Genomic DNA, 23894 nt, shown 5'->3' on the forward strand with positions numbered 1-23894 from the left:
AATTTTAGCTGTTGCTGATGGTTTGTATCAAGTGAATTATATCATCAGTTTATTTTTTGAAATTGAATCAATATCAGATGTTTGCGAAATGTTGAGGTACCAAAACATTTTTCAAATAACGGCGTATACAACGAAAATGTTTTCTTCGTTGAGCGTCATGGTGCTTTTAACAATGAGGTACGTCTTGTTTGTCCATCCATTAAAATGCCGTGCTTACCTCACGAATCGTAAGATATACATTATTTCAGTTACGTGTTTCATATTAAGTATTGCATACGGAGTTATTATTGTAGAAGTTATTTGGTCTCTGAACCTTACTGATCAGTATTTCTTGTACATAACAGACGATGGGCTCCTCCTCTTAGTTATCGTCGTCCTTAACATCTACTTTGTCGTCAATCGATGTAAAGTAATAAAATCGTCGCAAGCTGCCCGGAATCTCAGCAAGCGGATGGTGTTCATGGTTTTGTTAATTCTTCTTATTAGAACTCTCAGTTCTTCATTTTCGATTGCTCAAAGTTTCTTCTCAAACGGAATTGCGACGGATGTTACTGATGATGGGAATTCTGTTGAGGGGGTTGATTATGGCGTCATAATTTTCGATGTAAGTAACGCGTTGCAAGTTCTTGTTCACTCGGCCAATCCATTCATTTACTTCTTCAGCTCTGCCCAAGTGTTAAAAGTTATTTCGTCTTGTTGCCGATGTCGTTACGAGTGACGTCTTATGGGAGATTCCATTGATGTTGTACGCGTAATTAAAGATGAGTATGTTGTCCACAATTAACCTGAAGTAAATGCTATTAGAAAATGAATTTCCAATGGATGGTATGATCAGTAACCATACTAAAACTTCATTAAAGCAGTAGTGACCAGAAAGGGAGACCAAACATGTAGACAATAAATTGAAACAAGAGGCCCACGGGTCTTAAAGGTCACCTGAGTATCACATAACAACTTTCCAACAACCGAATTTGATTTATGTCTCAAACCAGAGGCCGTGAAATTCACAGTTTTGAAAGAGGCATCATTGTTCATCATAACTTTACACTAACTAACATGCTTCCTTTTGTTACTTAATACCCAAGGTAGATCAGAGTAACAAAGAGGAAATGCATTTCCACTATATTACCACTTGTGCACCCCAACCAAGGAAACAATGAACCTTGGTGCACAGTTTTTTAAACTTCTAAAAATTTTATTCTTTATTCTATTTATTAATTATTGATTTATACTAAAAACAGATTTCAAAGCATTTATTTATTTTCAGACTATGTAACCCCCACCCTACCCCATGTACCCTGAACCAGAGTCCCTAACATTAATCATTTTTGACGAGGAAACTTTCAACATTATTATTATTATATACTTAGAAGATTGGGATAATACCCAGAAGCAAAGTAAAAAGGTTTCCGATAAATTCATTCATTTTCATCATAAAATCATTACAGCACGGTCCCTAACACCAAAATCGCTGACCATTGGGCCCTGACATTCACAAATCTAAAAGAACTTCATTCATCAAAACAATGTTCATTGGTTTAATACTCAGGAACAGAGGAGAGGAGTTTTAAAGAATTACTGTATTTTCACAGTATAATCAATGGACCGCCATAACCCAAGAATCCCTTACATGTTGCCATGCAGTTCACAATTTTGGAAAAAAAACACTCTTACTCAACATAACTATGTACTTGGTTAGTTTGTTTAATACCGAAGAGCAAAGGAGAAGATTTTCAAAGAAATAATGTATTTTCAATATAAATATCTAAATATTTGTTTTGAACATATTTTATTGACAATATAGTCCACAAGTTCCTAGTCCTCTCACCTAAAATCTCTCCTATCTAAATATACCTATCACCTAAGGACCCCTGACCCTGGGACCATGACATTCACTATTTTGGAAGAGGCTCCTAAATCAACATAAATTTGTATTTGGTTTGTTTATAAATGTCCAGGAGCAAATGAGAATATTTTCAAAGAAATAATGCATTTTCACTATATCCTTTATACAGCCCCGCCCTAGCACCTTAGTACCCGTGAACCTGGGGCCATGAAATTCACAATTTTAGAAGAGGCACCTGATATAAGATAAGTATGTCTTTGGTTTGTTTATTAAATGCCCAGGAGCTAAGGATAAGATTTTCAAAGAATTAATAACCGTTCAACATATAACATTGGACACGACATAGTCCAGACTTTTTTACAATCATTTCTAATAAAGATATATTTTTACATCACTTGGTGGAATTTCGTAGCAGTATTACATGATCTCATGATGAACTCACAGACAGTTCCACTTCTGAATATATGAAGTCCTTAAACTCAATATCCAAAGGGAGAATGTGGGATTTTCATTCCCATCAACTATCCCGTTTCTCTAATGGGAGAAAAATGTTACAATCCCACCAAGTGAAATAGAAATATTTTTGATATTACACTGAAAAATGGTAGTTAAAAGTCTGGACTATGTCATGTCCAGAGTTAAATGTCGTACTGTCTAATGCATTTTAATCATATAATCTATACAGCCCCGCCCTAGCACCTAAGTACCCCTGAACCTAAGGCCATGAATTTCACAATTTTATCAAAGGCACCTAATTCAACAAAACTATGTACTTATTTCATTTATTTAATGCCTAGGAGCAAAGAAGAAAAATTTGAAAGATATAATGCATTTAAACAGGGGATAGAGACCATGACATTCACAATTTTTGTTCTCCTTTTTGCATTATGCCAAATTTGGTTGCGAAGAAGAAGCTGAAAATGTTCAAATGTTAACGGTCGACGCACAACGACGGACGGAAATGGATAGCAATAGTTTCCTCAGGTGACCTTAAAAAGACATTCAAAATTTTCAGTTGTCCGCGTGTCGCAGTAAATAGACCGTCTGCTATAGAGTTATAAAGAAAGGAGTCAACCCTTGCGTCGCGGGTTCGAATTCCACAGCGTCTGGGAGGTGAGACCGAGTCTACCAATTACCTGTGTCGCAGTAGCTTCTGGCACGTAAAACATCCCTCACTGCTCAAAGACCCTGAATGCCGAGCAAAGGACAAAATTGTTTCTCTCCACAGGAAGTGATGGCAAGAGGGTCGTTAAACAACATACAATCAAACAAAACTTTAATTTGTCAGTGATAGGACCACTGAAATGGTGATAGCGTCCCTTTAATGACGGTTAAGTTTTAAAAAAAAATCGTTTTTCCTTTACAAATCTCTCGCGTCTCGGGACTTAGATCAGAGAAATTAAGTTGTAAAGGGGTAGGCAGAGTTTTTAACATGCAACAGTCGCTGAATTCCATCTTTTCCATATGACCTCAGCTCTGACTCTTCCCTGAACAGGTCACAATATAAAGAGCAGGGGTTATCGTCAGAGGAATCTCGGATTAAATTAATCTGTTAGGCTTGTCTTTTTGTAGTGTATTTATACTGATTTCTTATCAGTCTCTTAGAAAATAAGAACACTGCTATATATACCACAATACATGTACATGAGATTGACAAAGAACAATTGTTGTTTAGAAAACGTTAAGTTCTTCATATGTATGTTTGTATTTAGATGTATATCGTAAATAAATGAATAATAATAATTTTGGAATTTCTTTACTTATACTAGTAATGTGTATTACTGTGACTGTCTACTAGATTTGAAACCAATTCTCAGAGGCGTGCCACTAATCACCCGATACCAAAAGGATTTTACCTGTCCTGATGGTATTATATCTCTGCATTAGAACTTTTATTTGATAAAACGTTTAATTGCTAACCTCAAACACGCAGAAACTTGTGATAATCTATTTTGCTTTTAAGATATTACTTTGTAGTACTACACATTTATTATGAATTGACGTTGATAGCGAAGCGAATTTGCATTCCCTAAGTTTAAATATATTGTGCATTTAACGGACATAATTATCGAATTACGTTTATAACGTCTGTGCTGTCTTAGGACCGCCATTAGCCATTAAATTTAAAGTTTTCGAGATAGAAAATCAAAGTATTTTTGCCATGATTTTCAGATTGATGTTATTTTTTTTTATTCCTGTTGTTAAAAAATTCTGATATCAATAACCTCCAGAAAGTATATGGTTATATGCACTATAGTAAATCAAAGTTTTCATGAAAGTAAGTATTATTACCATGAAATTCAGATTGATATAATTTTTAAAAAAAAAAATAAAATTACTACCAAAAATCTGACTTGAATTTGATATATTACAAACAACTACCAAAAATCTGATTTTAATTATATATATTACAAACAATTCTAAATCAATGACAGTTTTAACGGATTATTATAAAGAATTCTTCCATATTTCATTAACCATTTTAACTCTTCATCTATATATCAGCCATGAAAATTAATATTGTTAAAATATAGATTCAATATAACGGCTAATTGTCGTAGGTTCAATTTCAATGACCAATGTCCATCAAACGATGAGTCTTTAACAAGTTTATTATATAGGAAATGAAACCTTTATAATTTGTCGCTGTAACAGTATCCACCTACTACACGTATTATAACGATCAATTTGATCAAACAATGATATCCTTAAGTTATTGTAATGATATGAAACTGTTCACCTTTCATCTTTTAAATTTAAAGATAAATAAATTACATATTTGTCTGTGCAGCTTTCATCTTTCTGATAAATTTATTTCAATCAACATTGGTAAAGGAAATCGTAACGGAACGGGAAAAGATTGACTACAACAAACAAAATAAACAGAACTAACAATGCTGTACATTATATAAATTATGTGACTGAAATGACATACTATTCAACTGACTGATAATACTGAGTACAAAAATTACAATTATTTTATGTCATAAACAAGTGCATGTATGATGGTGTTAAACAATTTCAGTGAATAGAAATTTATAAATGAAGTCAACATCTAACCTGTGAGAATGCTAATTTATATCATATCAATCAATCAAACTGAAGATTACCGTTTTATACTCCAAATATACAGTATACAAAAAGATATGAAGTTAACGCTGCATTTAGACGCCATTAAAAAGGTAATTACCGTGATTATTTTTCAACTTGTCCAAAAATATAAGGTAAAACACCTCAAAATCAAAACAGCTTTGGGTAAACATCGAAAAATCGTCGTTCAACCATGGCGGGTTTACACGTCATAATTGAAAATTCCTATTTTGACAAAATTGGAAAAACAAATGAATCCGGATAAATTTGGACAAAACACAAAATCAATCTTACATCAATTAAAATTATATATATGGTCAGGTCATAATAAGTTATTATTAGATTTTGCTGATTTACATTTCATTTGTAATTGGAAGAATTCCGCGGAAATTTTAACATTATGAGTTTGACAAAAATCATTACGTCAAACCTGCAAAATTTGAATGTTCAAAGTTTAGAAATGGATGAGAAATCGAAGTTGGAAACTATTGAGACAGGATCGGAATTGTTCGAAAAGGATACATTTTCAGAAAGTTGGAGCAGAGAGATGTGATAAAATTCTGCAAAGACGTAGGAAAAACACCAACACAGACAGTCGGGAAAATATAGTAAAGGAAACTTTTCTTTTGTATTTATGTGGAATATAAAATTCGGACGGAAGGAACACTTTACAGGATGACATGCATGAAGGAATACTATCATTCCGAGATGCCAGGGCGATAAAAATGTGACTTTGCCATGTTTTCGTGAATAAAGTCATTTTTATGCAAACAGGGTTTTAATAATGTGCAGGAACTGAGCCATGAGGTGTTAAGTACTAAGTGTTATTTAAGATGTAAAATTTGAACAGTTTGTACACATTTTTGATGACTGTTTAATCTTTAAAGCGAAAAAAGTGTATTTAGTGAGTTAAAAGGTGGTTGTGTTGAGAAAAGTTACATTTTTTACTGTATTAAAGTTGCATTGATAACTGTATTATTAAGGGGGCGAAGTGGTTTCCATTGCGCAACATTTCTAAATAATATATTAGTAACATGAAGCATATTTACTGTTTTAAAGCAACCTTTTTCGTTTAATCATTAAAATTAAACAAAATGAAGAAATTGAAGGTGACAAAATGCAATTAAAATTTTATATAACTGATTTTTAACCAATTTTGTAATTGATAGGTTACTTGATGTCGTTACAGTGTGTTTTTAACGTTATGATAAACAGAGGCTAAATGTTATTAAAGAACGAGATCCACGGGCATTATTGGTCGTCTGAGTATCATGTAACAACATTTTAACAATTGAATTGTTTCGTGTTTTAAAGCAGATGCCATGAAATTCACAATTTTGAAAGAGGTTCTATTGCTTAATATCATAATTATAAACATAGCATGCTTTCTCTATTCACTTAATACCCTGTAACAAGGGTAACAAAGGGAAAACTGTACTTTCACTTGATAACCGGATGTGCACCCCATCCAGGAACCACTGACCGTTGGGCCAAACATTTCAATATTTTGGAGATTTTATCATAAAATGGTTGATTAATACCAAAGATCAGATTTAAAAGAATTAATTAATCTTCAGACAATGTAACCCTCCCCATAATGCCCCTGACTAAGGAGGAATGAAATTAACCATTTCGCTAGATCCACTTTTCTTCATCATAAATATATATACTTGGGTCACTGACATAATATATATCCAGGAGCAAAGGAAAAAATTTTCTAAGAATTAATGTCTTTTCACTATATAATCAAAAAACTAATTGAACATAAGTATGTATTTGGTTTGTTTATTAAATGCCTAGGAGCAAAGGAGAAGATTTTTAAAGAATTAATAACAGTACGACATTTCACTCTGGACACGACATAGTCCAGACATTTTAGAACCATTTTTAATTATGATATTTAAACATGTTCGTAGAGCAATGCCCGGCTTTTGCGACGGTGTTCAACCGGAAATGCTGCTTCATCACCGTGAAATTAAATTGAGGAGTAAGAATATAGTACGTTTGCGCAATCACCTTTGAGGCAATACAAACACTGAATTAGACTTTCAAAGTAAGCTGAAATGTTCAAAAAATAATTATAATAAAATACTTTCTATCGCTTCGACGATTAATTATTTGCATTAAATATGCGAAAGGTATTCATCAGGCATCCCTGTCTGCGTCATATTCTATAAAATTATAAAGATTGCGACAATTTTTTTACGCTGTTAAATTCTAGCTAAATTTTAATTAATTTTTAAAACTTCTTAATGTTATATATGACATAGAGATATATAATTATCTTCTCAATGTCTGAATCGGCTTGTTTTTAAACTGTCATCGCGGTCATAGATCAGTACCCTGTAAATGAGCCCGGCTTTCAGTACTTCTGAGCACTTTGATTTTATCGCTTGGTGGGATTTCTTAGCAGTATAACAAGGTCTCATGTTGAAATCACAAACAGTTCCACTTCCGAAGATATGAAGCCCTAAAACTGAGAATCCCATGGCAGAATGGTAGGATTTCTAGTCCCATCAACAATCCCGTTTCTCTCAGGATGGGAGAAAAAATGTCCGATGGGATATTTTCTTCCAGAGGATTTTTTTTCTCTCCCATGAATTTGTTCAAATTTGGATAAGTCTCACGGAATTGACAATGAAAAATTTTCTCCATTACATTTTTATATATGGTATATTTTCTAAATATTATGATGGGAAATTTGTCATTGTCACACTGTATGTGATATATTTCATGTTTCACAATGTATTGGAGAAATTGTTAAATTGTCACTATCCATGGGATTTATCCCATTTGAACAAATTTGTGTGAAAAAAAAAACCTGACGGGAGAAAATATCCCATCTGACATTTTTTTTCTCCTACATGTGTATGGGAGAATGGTGGGATAGTTGGTGGGATTGAAAATCCTACCATTCTCCCATGGGTTTCTGAGTTTTTGGACTCTATATCTTTAAAAGTTGAGATGTTTGTGAGCTCAACATAAGACCCTGAAATACTGCTAAGAAATCCCACCAAGTGAAATAAAATTATTTTTGATATCACAATGAAAAATGGTAGCAAAAAGTCTGGATTAGTCATGTCCAGAGTAAAATGTCGTACTTTCTAATGAATTTCAAGTATATAATCTATACAGTCCCACCGAAGCACTTAAGTGCCCCTGAACCTAAGGCCATGAAATTCACAAATTTTTAGTAGAGGCACCTAATTCAACAAAACTATGTACTTATTTAATTTATTTAAAAATTTCAAAGATATAAAACATTTCAACAGGTTAACAGGGGACAGGGGCCATGACATTCAAAATTTTTGTTCTCCTTCACCTGTAGATGCGTTATGCCGAATTCGGTTGCGTGGTTGTAGAGAAGAAGCTGAAAATGTTCAAATTTTAACGGTCGACGCACAACGAAGGACGGAAATGGATAGCAATAATTTCCTCAGGTGACCTAAAAAGACTTACACTCAAAATTGTCAGTTGCCCGCGTATCGCATTGGATAGAGCGTATACTATAGAGTTACAACCCAGATAGCATGACTATGTTGGGCCAGCATTTGCAAAAGGTTCTATGGTTGGCGTTTGGGGAACAACTTTGGGACAACGTTAGACCAATGTTACCATGCCAACCTTCTCGACTATTCCAAGGAAGTAGGGATTTTGATGTTGGCCCAACGTTGGCCCAACGTTGCCCCAATGTTTGTAATACACCCTTAACGAAAGTGTCTTTTAAAGTTGGTAGTAGTATGTCGTCCGAACGTTGGCCCAATGTTTGTAATACACCCTTAAAGAATTGGTCTTATCGAATTTGTAGTAGTACATGTATGTTGGCCAAACAATGGCTAAATGTTTGTAATACAACCTTAAAGAGAGTGTCTCTTCAAGTTAGTAGTGGTATGTTGGCCCAACGTTGGCCCAATGTTTGTAATACACCCTCAAAAATGTCTTATCAAGGTGGTAGTAGTATATTGGCCCAGCGTTGGCCCGATGTTAGGACAAGAGATCTTTTGTTTTTGTTGTTTCAAAGATGGGATATTTATATTGGGCCAACACTGGCCCAATTTTTATACTTACAACAAACTAAATGATGGTGTCAATTTAAGCTTGTGAGCTTTACGTTGGGACAACGTTGGTTCTAAGTTTTAATTTAGATGCACATTCTGAAATAATTAAGAGGACATTCTATGTCCATGCTTTTAATTGGATGACTAATTTTGTTAAGATCTGATATTTTCAACATTTTAAATTTGAACATAAGTGATCACAGCACCAAAGAGTGTTTTATTATATTTTTTGAATTGTGCACATGCATGCTTATTTATTTGAAATAAAACCCTTAAAATTATTATTCTTTTCATGAGCGTTGTATTCATAAGAATTAAGAGAAGACTGAATAAGTTCTCAGGAACAGGATGACAATGAAGCCTACATATACATAAATCAAAATGACACAGCTTTAAAATTAAATTGAAACAAAAGTTAGGAGTTCGCTAAAGCTTGGAGAGTCACGCGGCGATCAAAACACCAAACTGTGGAGTGAGCTGTCAGATTCAATTGCTCACAGGTGGTGATAGACTGAAAATGCAGGGCAAGTAAGAAGAAGTTAAATTCAAATTTGTGGATTATATACTTGCTATAGCTGCATTTAGAAGCGATGTAAGTATAGTTATTCTTATTTATTCAGGTATACTGTTAAATTTGATTCGGAATTCGTTCTTTTCATGTTTTTGCACACAAGCATTGTACGTTAAATGTAAATACAAATGCATGTACATTTATATGTGTATACAGATTGCAAATACATGTATTTCAAACTTTATTTACAATTACTTCTAGAGGTCATTAAAAATACAATGATAAAAAAAGTTAAATAACATCTTATAAGTTGTTTCTATTTTACTCTCAAATGTTTATTACAGACACGGTTGTAACAAGGAAATTAAGGTTTATAGATCAACATGCACTAATAGTATAATACATCATTCTTTTTAAAAGACTTCAATTGAAATATTATTTATTCATTACTTGGATCAGTAATCGTATTGTTTCTAATATCAAATATTTTGTATTTTCATTCAGAGACTGCAAGGAAAACGAATGTTAAGGCGGTAAATAAAAATGAAATCGAGGAGCATCCTGCCATGTTTTCGTGAATAAAGTCATTTTTATGCGATCAGAGTTTTAATAATTTGCAGGAACTGAGACATTAGGTGTTAAGTACTAAGTGTTACTTAAGATGTGAAATCTGAACAGTTTGTACACATTTTTGATGACTGTTTTATCTTAAAAGCGAAATAAGAAGTGTACGTATTGAGTTAAACAGTGGTTGTGTTGAGAGAAGTTACATTTGTATCGATTAAAGTTGCATTAATTACTGTATTATTAAGGGTGCCGAATATGGTTTCTATTGCGCAATATTTCGCGCATCATAGTAACAAAAAGCGTATTTACTGTTTTAAAGCAAATTTTTCCGATTAATCATTAAAATTAAACAAAATTAAGAAATTGAAGCTGTAAAAAATGCAATTAAAATGTTATATAACTTATTTTTTAACCGATTTTGAAATTGATAGGTTACTTGAAGTCGTTACAGTGTGTTTTTGACGTTATGATAAACAGAAGCTAAATGGTATTAAAGAACGAGATCTACGGGCAGTTTTGGTCGCCTGAGTGTCATGTAACAACTTTCTAACAATTGAATTTGTTTCGTGTTTTAAACCAGATGCCATGAAATTCGCAATTTTGAAAGAGGTACCATTGCTTATCATAATTATATACTTAGCATGCTTTCTCTATTCACTTAATACCCTGTGACCAGAGTAACAAAGGGAAAACTGTACTTTCACTTCATAACCAGTTGTGCACCCCATCCAGGAACCACTGACCGTGGGGCCAAACATTTCAATATTTTGGAGATTTTATCATAAAATGGTTGATTAATACCAAAGAGCAGATTTAAAAGAATTAATTAATCTTCAGACTATGTAACCCGCCCCCTGATGCCCCTGACAAAGGAGGAATGAAATAAATCATTTCGCTAGATTCACTTTTCTTCATCATAAATATATATATACTTGCGTCATTGACATAATACCCAGGAGCAAAGGAAAAGATTTTCAAAGAATTAATGTCTTTTCACTATATAATCAAAAAACTAATTTAACATAAGTATGTGTTTGGTTTGTTTATTAAATGCCTAGGAGCAAAGGAAAAGATTTTTAAAGAATTAATAACAGTACGACATTTCACTCTGGACACGACATAGTCCAGACATTTCACAACTACTTCTAATTATGATATTTAAACATGTTCGTAGAGCAATGCCCGGCTCTTGCGACGGTGTTCAACAGGAAATGCTGCTTCATCACCGTGAAATTAAATTGAAGAGTAAGAATATTATGCGTTTCGGCAATCACCTTTGAGGCAATACAAACACTGAATTAGACTTTCAAAGTTTTTCTGAAATTTTCAAAAAATAATTATAATAAAATACTTTCTATCGTCTTCGACGATTAATTATTTGCTTAAAATATGCGAAAGGTATTCATCAGGCATTCCTGTCTCTCTCATATTCTATAAATAAAGGTTGAACATGTACTATCAGGTTATCACAAATGCGGGGAACATCATTAATGACTTGATGTACGCTTTGATGCAAAACTTCCCGCTGAGGACTCATCTGTGCATAATCGTTTGACCTTAAATATTCTTGTCGCATCAGTGTTCATTTACTTCTGTTGGTATATAAAACCCTGAAACGATACATGTGACAAATATTTCACGCTGTTAAATGCTAGCTACATTTTAATTAATTTTTAAAACTTTTTAATGCTATATATGACAAAGAGATATATAATTATCTTCTCAAAATCTGAATCGGCTTGTTTTTAAACGTCATCGTGGTCATAGATCAGTACCCTGTAAATGAGCCCGGCTTTCAGTACTTCTTTAATACTATATATGACAAAGAGATATATAATTATCTTCTCAATATCTGAATCGGCTTGTTTTTAAACTGTCATCGTGGTCATAGATCAGTACCCTGTAAATGAGCCCGGCTTTCAGTACTTCTGAGTACTTTGATTATATCACTTGGTGGGATTTCTTAGCAGTATTACAGGGTGTCATGTTGAAATCACAAACAGTTCCACTTCTGATGATATGAAGTCCTAAAACTGAGAATCCCATGGCAGAATGGTAGGATTTTCAGTCCCATCAACTATCCCGTTTCTCCTAGGATGGGAGAAAAAAATGTCCGATGGGATATTTTCTCTTAGAGGATTTTTTTTTCTCTCCCATGAATTTGTTCAAATTGAGATAAATCTCACGAAATTGATAATGAATAATTTTCTCCAATACATTGTTATAGCTGGTATATTTTCTAAATATTATGATAAGATATTTGTCATTGTCATAATGTATGGTATATATTTCATGTTTCACTATGTAATGGGGTTATTGTTAGATTGTCAATACCGATGGGGTTTTCCAGTCAGCATCAATATGTAATGCCAACAATATTCATTTTGTTGGCCCAACGTTGCATATCAATGTTGGTTCAATGTTTAAGTGTAAAGTGGGCCCTTGTTGGTCCAACGTATTGGCTTTACGTTGGCCGAACATTGGACGCCAATTGCATGGATGTTGGCCCAACCTTGGATATATGTTGGGCCTACATATTAGAATACAATTATTGGACTTATGTTGGCCCAGTATGTCTTTAACATTGGCCCAATGTGTCTTTTACGTTGGCTTAGTGTTTCTTTTACATTGGCCCAGCGTTTCTCTTACATCGGCCCATTGTTTCTCTGATGTTGGCCCGATGTTATTTTCACATTTGCTTCACATAATACACCCTCAAAAATGTTTTTCGTTCTTTCTTCAGACTTGTTTCCTAAAAAGAATTTCCTTCAAAGAAAATTCATTATAAAATCATCACTAACTATACAAATACTCTAATTGTTTAGGTCAAAGGGATTCCTAAATGAAAGTGAAACAATAGCCCTGTTCTCCTTTCCATATACTAAGAATACTTTTCAAAAATTAACTTATTAGATTGATATTTATGCATATTTATATGGATTTTCAGGGAACATTACTTATTTGGGAAACAAAGAGAGATAACTCTATAATTTTGGAAAAAAAAACCTGTGGTTTTTACCATAGAAATAGACAAAAAAAAAACGGCAAATATTTTTAGCCCCCCCCCCTCGTGAAACAAAACTTCCTTTACACTGTTTATATGGACAATTTACAAGGATTTTTCGTGTTTCATTGGGGGGCACGTATATAGTAAGAAAGGAGAAATATCCTTTTGTACCACTATATTTTAAGTAGTTCATTAGTAACATAGTATTAACCAACTGTTTATTTTATTGTGGGGTTGGGGGTTGGGGGGTGGGGGGTAACCTCAAATTGGTCACAAAGAATATTGAATCTTTTGCAGGACCTATGTCCATAATATTTTGTGGGATACAATGTAAATGTCGCGTTTACAAGTCTGTGCACTTGTGTTAGAACAAAACACAGTTGAAAAAAAATAGCTTTAAATTACTTTCTGGAGATTTAGTAAAGCCTTCTAATAGATGACGCTGATGAAAACGAGATCAGTATTCACTATGAGAAAATCGGTTGCAACTCGATTAAAAATTTCTGGATACAAGACAGAAACCTCTAAAACGTACCTCTATTGATACAGAACAAGACACGATACAAAATTTTTACAGTTTTGTCGCCTCCCTCTGCCACTATTATTGTTGACCCTTTCTTGATTTCATATTTTAAAAATATTATCCTGTGCGCTGTGATAGGAAAAATTGCATCTTTGAAAAAATGAAAAACTGCATATCTTGCAACTACAGATATTTCTTTTTCTTGTTTATATGCATTCACCTCCTGTTTGTCCCTAGGTAACTTGACTCGTGTCTGGCATCGTTTTCCGGTTGTTCGATTCATGTAAGTTGTATGCCACTCAATCCAGATAGCCGTAGATTTTGAGGAGACTTTACCCCAATTGTAGAAGATGAATAAAAATAATAAAGTTTGCTTATAGCTGGGCTACAGAAGTTGAAGAAAATGGAAGAAGAATGGAGGATGAATCTTTTTTTCAAACTAGAGAGCAAGAAGAAACAGCAGGATCCACTCCCATCAAAAGGAAAAGGGAATATTAATATTAGGAATCGATCACAGCGTGCTATGCAAGAGATTATTTGGTTTTTACATAAATAAATATTCTAATTAAATATAAAATGTGGTTTTTTGTCTTTCGGAAAAAAAACAAAAACTTCTTTAGTCTTCTCAACTATAATTAATTTCTGCGTATACTAAAGATAACACAATTAAAGAAGACGATAGATGAACCAGTTTAATAGCAATATTTCTCAGTCACACACAAGAGGTCCATGGGCCTTATAGGTCACCTGAGCAGCCACTCTCGGTTCATGTTTTAAACAAAACATCATTGGCTTCACAATTTTGAAAGAGGCACCATTGCTAAACATAACTATAAACTTAGTATATTTAGTTTGGTTACTTAATACCCAAGACAAAGTAGGGGAAAAAGCATTTCAACTAATCGGTAATATTCAGCAATAATCAATAGTGCCACTACCACACATGAACCCCTAACCCTTGTCCCACCCATTTCACCATTTTGGAAAAAGAGCAGATTTCAAACAATTCATTTTCAGCATATAAGTAGACCCCCTCTGACCCAGGGTCCTTGAAATTTACAATTCTGAAGAATGGCCCTTACACATCAAAGCTATATAGGTAGTTCATCTGCTAAATACCCAGAAGCAGAACAGAAAATTTTTAAATATTCATGTATTTTTTACTGTATAATCAATGGAACCCCACCCTAAGACCAGAACCCATAATCCTGGGGCCATAAAATTCACATTTTGGAAGAGGCATTCCTCCTCATCATTACTATATTCTTACTTAGTTAATTTAATACCAAGGAGCAGAGAAGAAGTTTTTTTAAAGAATTTTTGCATTTTCTCTATATAATCAATAGAGTCCCACCCTAACACCAAAACCCCCGACCCTTGGGCAATTAAATTCACATTTTGGTAGAGGCATTCTGATTCTTCATAACTAATTAGTTAGTTTATTTAAAAACCATGACTCAGGTGACCTAAAAACCCCAAGTTTAATAATTCCAAAAGCTACAAGGTGATTAAAACGGAGACAAGTACTGAAAAATCATAAAGAAGTACGGACCAACGTTGCCTTTAGAAGTGTTCATGATTCCTCTGTTATTGTTGGACAAAAAGGGCGAAGGTGCCGCACTTCTTTTAAAGGTATGTTTTCAGAATTACGCAGATCTGTTTTATATATTCGAATTTTTTTTAACTCCAATTAAAGAACTAAATGACTTAAATAAAGTTATTGGAGTAAACTTGGTACCTTTATATTGCGTTGCACATCAACTCGCCCTTGTAGTGAGGCATGCTGCAGATTCTATTTCTGAGACTTAAAATTGAGATACATGTTTGCGAAACACTATGCCCGATGGTAACACAAATCTGGAGTATAACATAGACTGATGTGGTGTAGTTAGAAGATGGTTCAAAGATTTCAAATGTAGGTCAAAGTTGAGGTAAGGTGATCAACAAATTCAGTAACAATGGAATGGTCAAGTCAAAATGATCACTCATTTCAAATATTAAAGCTTTATCATTGACAGCCCAAAAATTTTAGTCAAGATTAAAAATCACAATAGACAGACTGACAGACAGGACAAAACATTTTATCCCGGGATCTTTTGATCCTGGAGCACAAAAAAAACCCCAATCTGGATGCCTTGTTTAAAATATATGAAAAATATATGAAAATTCTCTATTAAGAGTGGCAGCATCAGGAAATACCACAGTTAACCATTTGAACTGAACTAATTATCCATACAAAATAATGATAAAATTTTAATATTAACACCTATCTCGTATAATTAATCAAACGTTCAGGAAATTTCTGATAATTCAGTTTTGAGCTGAAGCAGCCAACGACTAATGGGTTGGCCTTCTCTGGTCATTTTACGCTGGATTTTGCGTTTGATAATGTTTTTTTTGGAAAGAGAAGACAGTGAGATCTTTAGGGCTGGTGAAAAACATGAAAACAATCTAATTCATTGAAACTCTGTATTAACTGTTTGGCATTCTGTCCCAAATAAGCATTTCGTACAAATCTTTTAAGAGTACGATAGAACGATTAAATGCTGACGTGTGAAATTTACTCAAACCCTAATCTTTTACTCATAGTCGCCCGCGTGGCGCAATGGTTAGAGCGTCAATTTTAAAGTCACGAAGTAAGGAGTTGTTCCATATAGGTCGCAGATTCGAATTCCACTGTGGGACGTGGAGACCGTTCCTTCCGATGAGCCCCGTGTCGCAGTAGATGCTTGCACGGAAAAAATCCCTCCTCACTCTATGGCCCCGAGTGCCGCGCACACGACAAAATTTGCAGCTCTCCACCCGCAATGGTTGCGTCTTCATATGAATGAAAAATTCTCGAGAGGGAAGTTAACCAATATATAATATTTACATTTCCAATAAACGCTAACACGCTTCATGAAATATGAATCTTCAAACATGAATCTTCAAAAATTAAATTCATTTCTTAAATGAATCAGCCTTGCCCAAATCTTTTAAAGGTAGGACAGAGTATGTAAATTCTGACGTGTCAAATTCAAATTTTACTCAGACCCTTGTCTATTACTCTGTTAAAAATACAGATCATTGGAACTGTTCTTGTTTGAGGCTTCTGGGGCCTACAAAAGAAGTTAATGATTATAGCAACATTTTAATTCTACTTTCTTCAACTTTATAATTTGTACTTAATTAAAAAATGGTTTTTATCTTTTATATTTTAACAAGCTCTATTCTAAACATTCATTTTTTCTGCAAAATTTTATAATCTACCGAAGTTATCTTTTCGTAAGTTCTTTTGTTTGTTTTTTTTTTTCTTGAACAGTGAAGACATAACTGGTCATACCGTGCAGAATCATCATTGGCACGCCCTTAGCATATTCAATATAAATATTGATAAATCGCTTTCATACACTATCCTTTCTTTGCTTGCCACTGTAAGCGGTTATTTCCCTACCAACTTGCTTTTTGAAATATTTCGAACAAAGTGTTTTTTTTAAAAAGACAAGATGTTCTCATTTTAAGTTATTCACACTTTTAAGTTTATAGAACATTTTTTTAAAAAATTTCGTTGGAATTAATTAGAAAAAACAATAAATAAAGAGTAATCCACATCTGTTCTATTATAAGCTTTTTAAAAATACTTAAAGACAGTGGAAAATTTTCCCTGAAATTAAGAGAAATACATTCATTTTTAGCTCACCTGAGCAAAAGGCTCAAGTGAGCTATTCTGATCACATTTGTCCGTCATCTACATAATGTACCTGTCTGTAAATTTTTCCACATTTTCAACTAAAAAGGGTAGAATAATAAATAAAAATCTTCTTCTCTAGAACCACCGTACAAAAGCTGAAACTTATAAGAAAGCATCCTTGGTTAGTGTAGAAGGAGTTGTTCCCGTTTTGCACACACTTGCATTTCAGGCATAGTGAAAATGTGTGCAAAACTGGAATTTGTCCAGGTGAGATAATTATTAATTGTTATAGTCTGTACTATAGGTGAGATAATTACTTAATCGGTATAGTCTGTACTACAGTTGGTAAATAGGGGGAAAGTGAAACTATTAGGGTAAAATTGAAAAAAAAAATAAACTAAGAAAAAAGTAAACAAGAAAATGTTCATGTACATCTCAAATTTGAGTTTATTTCTTTGTTTAAATACCAAATTGCAACATATTAAATTATGGTTAATAATAAACCATGATAAAACACAGAGTGAGTGTATGAATTTTAAGCTTTAAAATTATTTTTTTAAAGAAATTGCGCTTATGTTCCTAAATATAATAAATTGATATTGAAAATTTCCACTTTTTAAATAAATATTAATATTCTTCCTTTATAGAATAGTGAATATAGAGATATAATTCAGGTAATCCCAGGTAAATCCTAACCAGAAATCAGATTATAAATGTTATTAAAACACATTTCTCTCCTATTGTTCTATACCTATTGATCAGATGTGTGCGAAACGGGAACACATCGTGTAGAGGCTATATTGTGAAAATTATGACCCTCAGGGGAAGGGCGGGGCCACAGTAGGGGATCCAATTTTACATAGAAATATATAGAAAAAATCTTTAAAAATCTCCTTCTCAAGAACCACTGGGCCAGGAAAGCTGAAACTTAGCGGGACTACAATAGGGAAAATTTTTAGAATTAGAAAAAAAATAAAATCATCTTTTCAAGAAGTCCCAAGTAATACAGGCACTTTTCAACACGATTGATCACCTTATAGAAAAGAAGCTTGGAACTTTACACGAGATATATGTATGCTGTGTTTTTATCAACTGATTGAAAGAATTCTAGCATTAGATTTCCTATATTCTTACATTTTCACCAGTGATATACTGTAATGTATAACTAAACTAGGAGTACTGTGATCAATAAGCTCACCTAATGATACCCCTGCCTTCTGTATAGGTATAAATGGCCATGTCCATGTTTTGCACTGGGAGAACTGAAATAAGTGTCAGATAAAAAAGATAAAGTTCTAGGAAATACACAATAGCATTATGTATTTACTTATTTAGATCTGTGTAAATATCATTAAATCTTATTTATTGGTTAAAGTGGAGTTGCGGATAAATGATGGGTAACCTTCGATGTTGTAGAAAACATGGTCGTGCTCATGTTTTGTTCTGGGAAACCCAATATATATATATATTTCTCCTATCAAAAAGTAAAATACGAGGTGAAAATGGCACTTTATAACTAAGATTCTGTTAAATTAAGTCTCCATGAATTTTAGTGGTAAAAGAGGATTTGCAGGTAAGAGACAGGTACCCAAAAGCGTACAAGAGGGACGGACATCCCGATCACTATAAAGTCTCCAATTTTCGGGAGGGTGGTAAAATAACACCTTACCTGTTATAAGATGAAGATAGTATTTAAACCATCCTGTAAGAGACTAGAACTCCAAAGTTTCTGAAACTATTTTGAAATCCATTTTCACAATGAATAAAATTTCTTGTCACTAAAGTAAAAACAAGTTCTATATCCTATGACAATCTATTGAGGAAAGGATAAAAACTACAGAAGCAAAGGATAAAAATTGATAAAATTAGGATATTGTACTTGTGATTGTAAGCAGCTTATCTTTCTATCTTTAACAGGAAGTTTTAATAGAGTGTTGTGCGCATGTGTCTACATAATGGCGCACTCACTACAAGTATGCCCTAATCCTGAAGGAACAGCGGTGAAGAAAGCTTCTTCATCAGGGAGAGCTGAGCTACTTGTCATGAAAAATGTTACAGAAGTCTTTTCATCTAATTCATCATTTTCTACAGATGAAAATAACGACTCAAGGTCTGTTTTGAAACTCCGAAATGTATCGAATGACGCCATCCTCGAAGAAAAAATTGACGAATGTTTAAAAAACGGTTCTCAATTGTTTGAATGCCTTCTGTTATTTAACATAAAAATTAATAACGATCATCACCCACTGGGTGCTCTTTTTAAAGAATGGTGCTCTTCGACTTCATCCGAGAACCCGTTTGGCCAAGAGGATTCTAATCATTCCAATCTTTACAATGGATCAGCTCCTACCCTTCATTTCGCGGAGAGGTCGGACGAGCTTTTATCTTTAGCTTCGACGACTTCCGCCCTCGGAATAGTCTGTAACTTATTAACTATTGTAGTCATTTTAAAGAATACTATGCTCAGAAAACCATTTTACATGAGCATCTTAATTTTAGCTGTTGCTGATGGCTTGTATCAAGTGAATTATATCATCAGTTTATTTTTTTGAAATTGAATCAATATCAGATATTTGCGAAATGTTGAGGTACCAAAACATTTTTTCAAATAACGACGTATACAACGAAAATGTTTTCTTCCTTGAGCGTCATAGTGCTTTTAACACTGAGGTATGTATTGTTTGTCCATCCATTGAAATGTCGTGCTTACCTCACGAATCGTAAAATATACATCACATCAGTTACGTGTTTCATATTAAGTATTGCATACGGAGTTATTATTGTAGAAGTTATTTGGTCTCTGAGCATTACTGATCAGTATTTCTTGTACATAACAGATGACGGGCTCCTCCTCTTCGTTATCGTCGTTCTTAACATCTACTTCGTCGTCAATCGATGTAAAGTAATAAAATCGTCGCAAGCTGCACGGAAACTCAACAAGCGGATGGTGTTTATGGTTTCGTTAATTCTTCTAATTAGAACTGTCAGTTCTTCATTTTCGATTGCTCAAACGGAATTGCGACGGATGTTACTTATGATGGGAATTCTGTTGAGGGGGTTGCTTATGGCACCATAATTTTCGATGTAAGTAACGCGTTGCAAGTTCTTGTTCACTTCGTCAATCCATTCATTTACTTTTTAAGCTCTGCGCAAGTGTTAAATGTTATTTCATCTTGTTGCCGATGTTTTTACGAGTGACGTCTTATGGGAGATTTCATTGATGTTGTACGCGTTTAAAGTTATTTCTACTGTACAGAGTACACCAACACCCCTCCCTAGACGTTCAACTAGACAGGTGAGAAAACCGGAAAGGTACGGAGAGTGGGTGCACCAGATAACTCCAGTTTATTACATATAGTATACAAAGGGGAGACTGTCACATAGTTGATGTTCATTTTGTTTGTAAATATGTTCATGTTTTTAATACTGTCTGTACAATGCTTCATGGACATTGTGATTTGATTAAATTAAAATGTCAGGAGCCATTTTCCCTAGCAGGGGAGAATGTCACAGTTGTAATTAAATTATAATTATTATTAAATATTTGATTTGATGCTTTGCGCAAATTTGATGATTGGCGAGCATAGCCAATCGAATACAACCGGTTTTGCAGGTATGTGAGAGCCATGTGCGAGTGTTTAGTTTTGTACAGGTGAATTTCTATTTTTAGCATTTCCTTTACGTATGACTGACCAGTGACCTACCATAGACCAATGGATTTCGTTATACTAATTAATATGCATGTTTTACTACCCGTGGACTATATAAAGTAAGAAACCCAAAGAAATCCCGACCCCAAGCTCTATAGTCTTTACGGTAGCAGATTGCTTATCTATATTATCACAGATCGATTCAATCGATGTACTATAATATTTTTCTGACTTGATACTGGATGCCTGGTTTTTCTTTATATCCATTAAAATATCTAAAACGACCGAACCAGTTTTGTTTTGAATTCTTCTAACAAGACCGTGACCCTGTGACATTAAGTGTTATTTAAGATATGAAATCTGGACAGTTTGTACACATTTTTGATGACTGTTTAATCTTTAAAGCGAAAGAAGAAGTGTATGTATATATTAAGGTTAACCGTGGTTGTGTTTAGAAAAGTTACATTAGTAACTGTATTAAAGTTGCAATAGTAACTGTATCATTAAGGGGACCAAAAGTGGTTTCCATTGTGCAATATTTCACGCATCATAGTCAAATGAAACGTATTTACTGTTTCAAAGAAACTTTTTTCGCTTAATCATGAAAATTAATCAAAATTAAGAAATTAAAGGTAAAAAAAATGCAATTGAAATTTCATATAACTGATTTTTTAACGATTTTGTAATTGATAAGCTTGACGTCGTTACAGTGTGTTTTTGAGGTTATGATAAACAGCGACTAAATGTTATTAAAGAACGAGATCCTATGGTATTATAGGTTACCTGAGTATCATTAACAACTTTCTAACAATGATATGTTTCCTACCGGTACTTGAAACCAGATGCCAAGAAATTTACAATTTTGAACGAGGTACCATAGCTTATCATAATTATAAACTTAGCATGATTTATCTATTCTCTCAATACCCTGTGACCAGAGTAACAAAAGGAAAACTGTACTTTCATTTTATAACCAGTTGTGTACCCAAACCCAGAGGAACCACTGAAGGCGGGGCCACATATCAATATTTTGGAGATTTTATCATAAAATGGTTTATTAATACCAAAGAGCAGATTTAAAAGCATTTATTTATCTTCAGACCATGTAACACTCCCCTTGATGCCCCTGGCCAAGGCGGAATGAAATTAACTATTTCGCTGGATTCACTTTTCTTCATTATAAATATAAATACTTGGATCATTGACATAATACCTAGGAGCAAAGGAAAAGATTTTCAAAAAAAATAATGTATTTTCACTATATAATCAAAAGAGCCCCACTTTACACAATGCAAAGTCTCACAGGGGCCATAAAAATCACAATTTTGGAAGAGGCAATCTTGTGCATCATAACTTTGTACTAATATAATTGAATAACCAGGAAAGAATAAGGAGATTTCCAAATAATTAACATTGAATCTACACTACCAGAGGATGCTTCCACATGAGTTCAACTTTCCTGGCCTATTGATTCTTGAGAAGAAGATTTTTTAAAGATTTCTCCTATGTATTCCTATGTTGTTTTTTTTAAATCATTTATTCAATAATGTACAACATAACAGTGAGGCAAAACATCCGCAGAAGCCCTCTGGTAATACTTCACCAGGGATGCCAGGAGCTCCCTGGATCGATATAATATTATATAATATATTTCCAATATTTGAACACAGAATTTTTCACATTATACTAATATAATTATTGACAATTTCATACATATACCTAAATATCTCAAAGGAAATTTTTATCATATTTATATATAAGAACAAAGTATTCGTTTAACACCAATAGAAGAATGACCCTTGTTGCAGTGGAGATTGTGTGAAAAAAAAGAAAAGATAGTCTATATATCAATCTCACTGTAACTATTATTTAGGGCCAGGTCACCCTAAGATACTGGTCTTTTTTATGTTTTACATCTTAAAACAGAATCAATGTGCAGAGTTTTCTGATAATAAAATTAGATTATATAAACACATCAAAATGAATTTTACAAAGACATGAATATTTTTTCTTCACATGCATAGTTTGAATCATATTTTAAACATAAAGTTTCCAGTTACATGAAAAATAACATAGCAAAAAAAACTAGTGTGTCTTATAGTGGAATTAAAATTTTAATACATGTATATATAGTTTATCACGGCAGCATATACTACCAATATTATAACTAGTACTAGAATCACAAGGAATTTTGAAATACATTTATTTTATTTTTTCTTTGAAATTTGTCAAATCATGTGATAGTAATAGTGAAAAATACGATTTCATTTCATTTTTGAATGCATTTTTAATACTGAAGTCAGTTATTTTTAAATTCTCATACCTAATTTTATTTCTTGTTTTCCATATGACCCATTTATAAATACATATTAAAATGTTAACAACGTTTCTTTGGGTTTGCGGATCCTTCAAGTAGCGTAATGTTATTGTTTGTTGGACAATTTGCAAAGTTCCATTTAGTTGCAGAACATTTTCAATTATATCTTCTAGTAATTTGAGTGTTGTATTCACTTCTGTGCAATGGTAAAAGAGGTGTTGTTGATTTTCTTTATGATTTTTACATAGGTTACATAAACCATTGGATAGTCCGATTTTACATAATTTATCTTCAGTATACAATATATTATGCACGCATTTCCATTGGAATTCTTGAATTTTATTTTTAACTTTCATTTTTGAAATACTGTCCCAAACTAAGTTCCACTGTATGTTATTTTGATAAATATTTCCCCATTTTTCTTGACAATTTGGAATTATTGTCTTGTTTAATACTTTTTTTATGTTCTTTAACTTGATATCTTCAAAGGTTACCACTATATTTTTACTCGAATACGAATAATGCATTTCACTATCTAATCAATAGAGCCCCGTAGCAATATCTAATTATAAAACGCAGCTTAATGATACAAATAGCATTAATCGTTGCATTTGCAACGCTTATTGCAATTAATTATTGCATTTATAGCTAAGTC

Source organism: Saccostrea cucullata, unplaced genomic scaffold (genome assembly GCF_032062105.1).
Source record: "Saccostrea cucullata isolate Sc308-1 unplaced genomic scaffold, CSIRO_AGI_Scuc_v1 ctg3507, whole genome shotgun sequence".
NCBI lineage: Eukaryota > Metazoa > Mollusca > Bivalvia > Ostreida > Ostreidae > Saccostrea > Saccostrea cuccullata.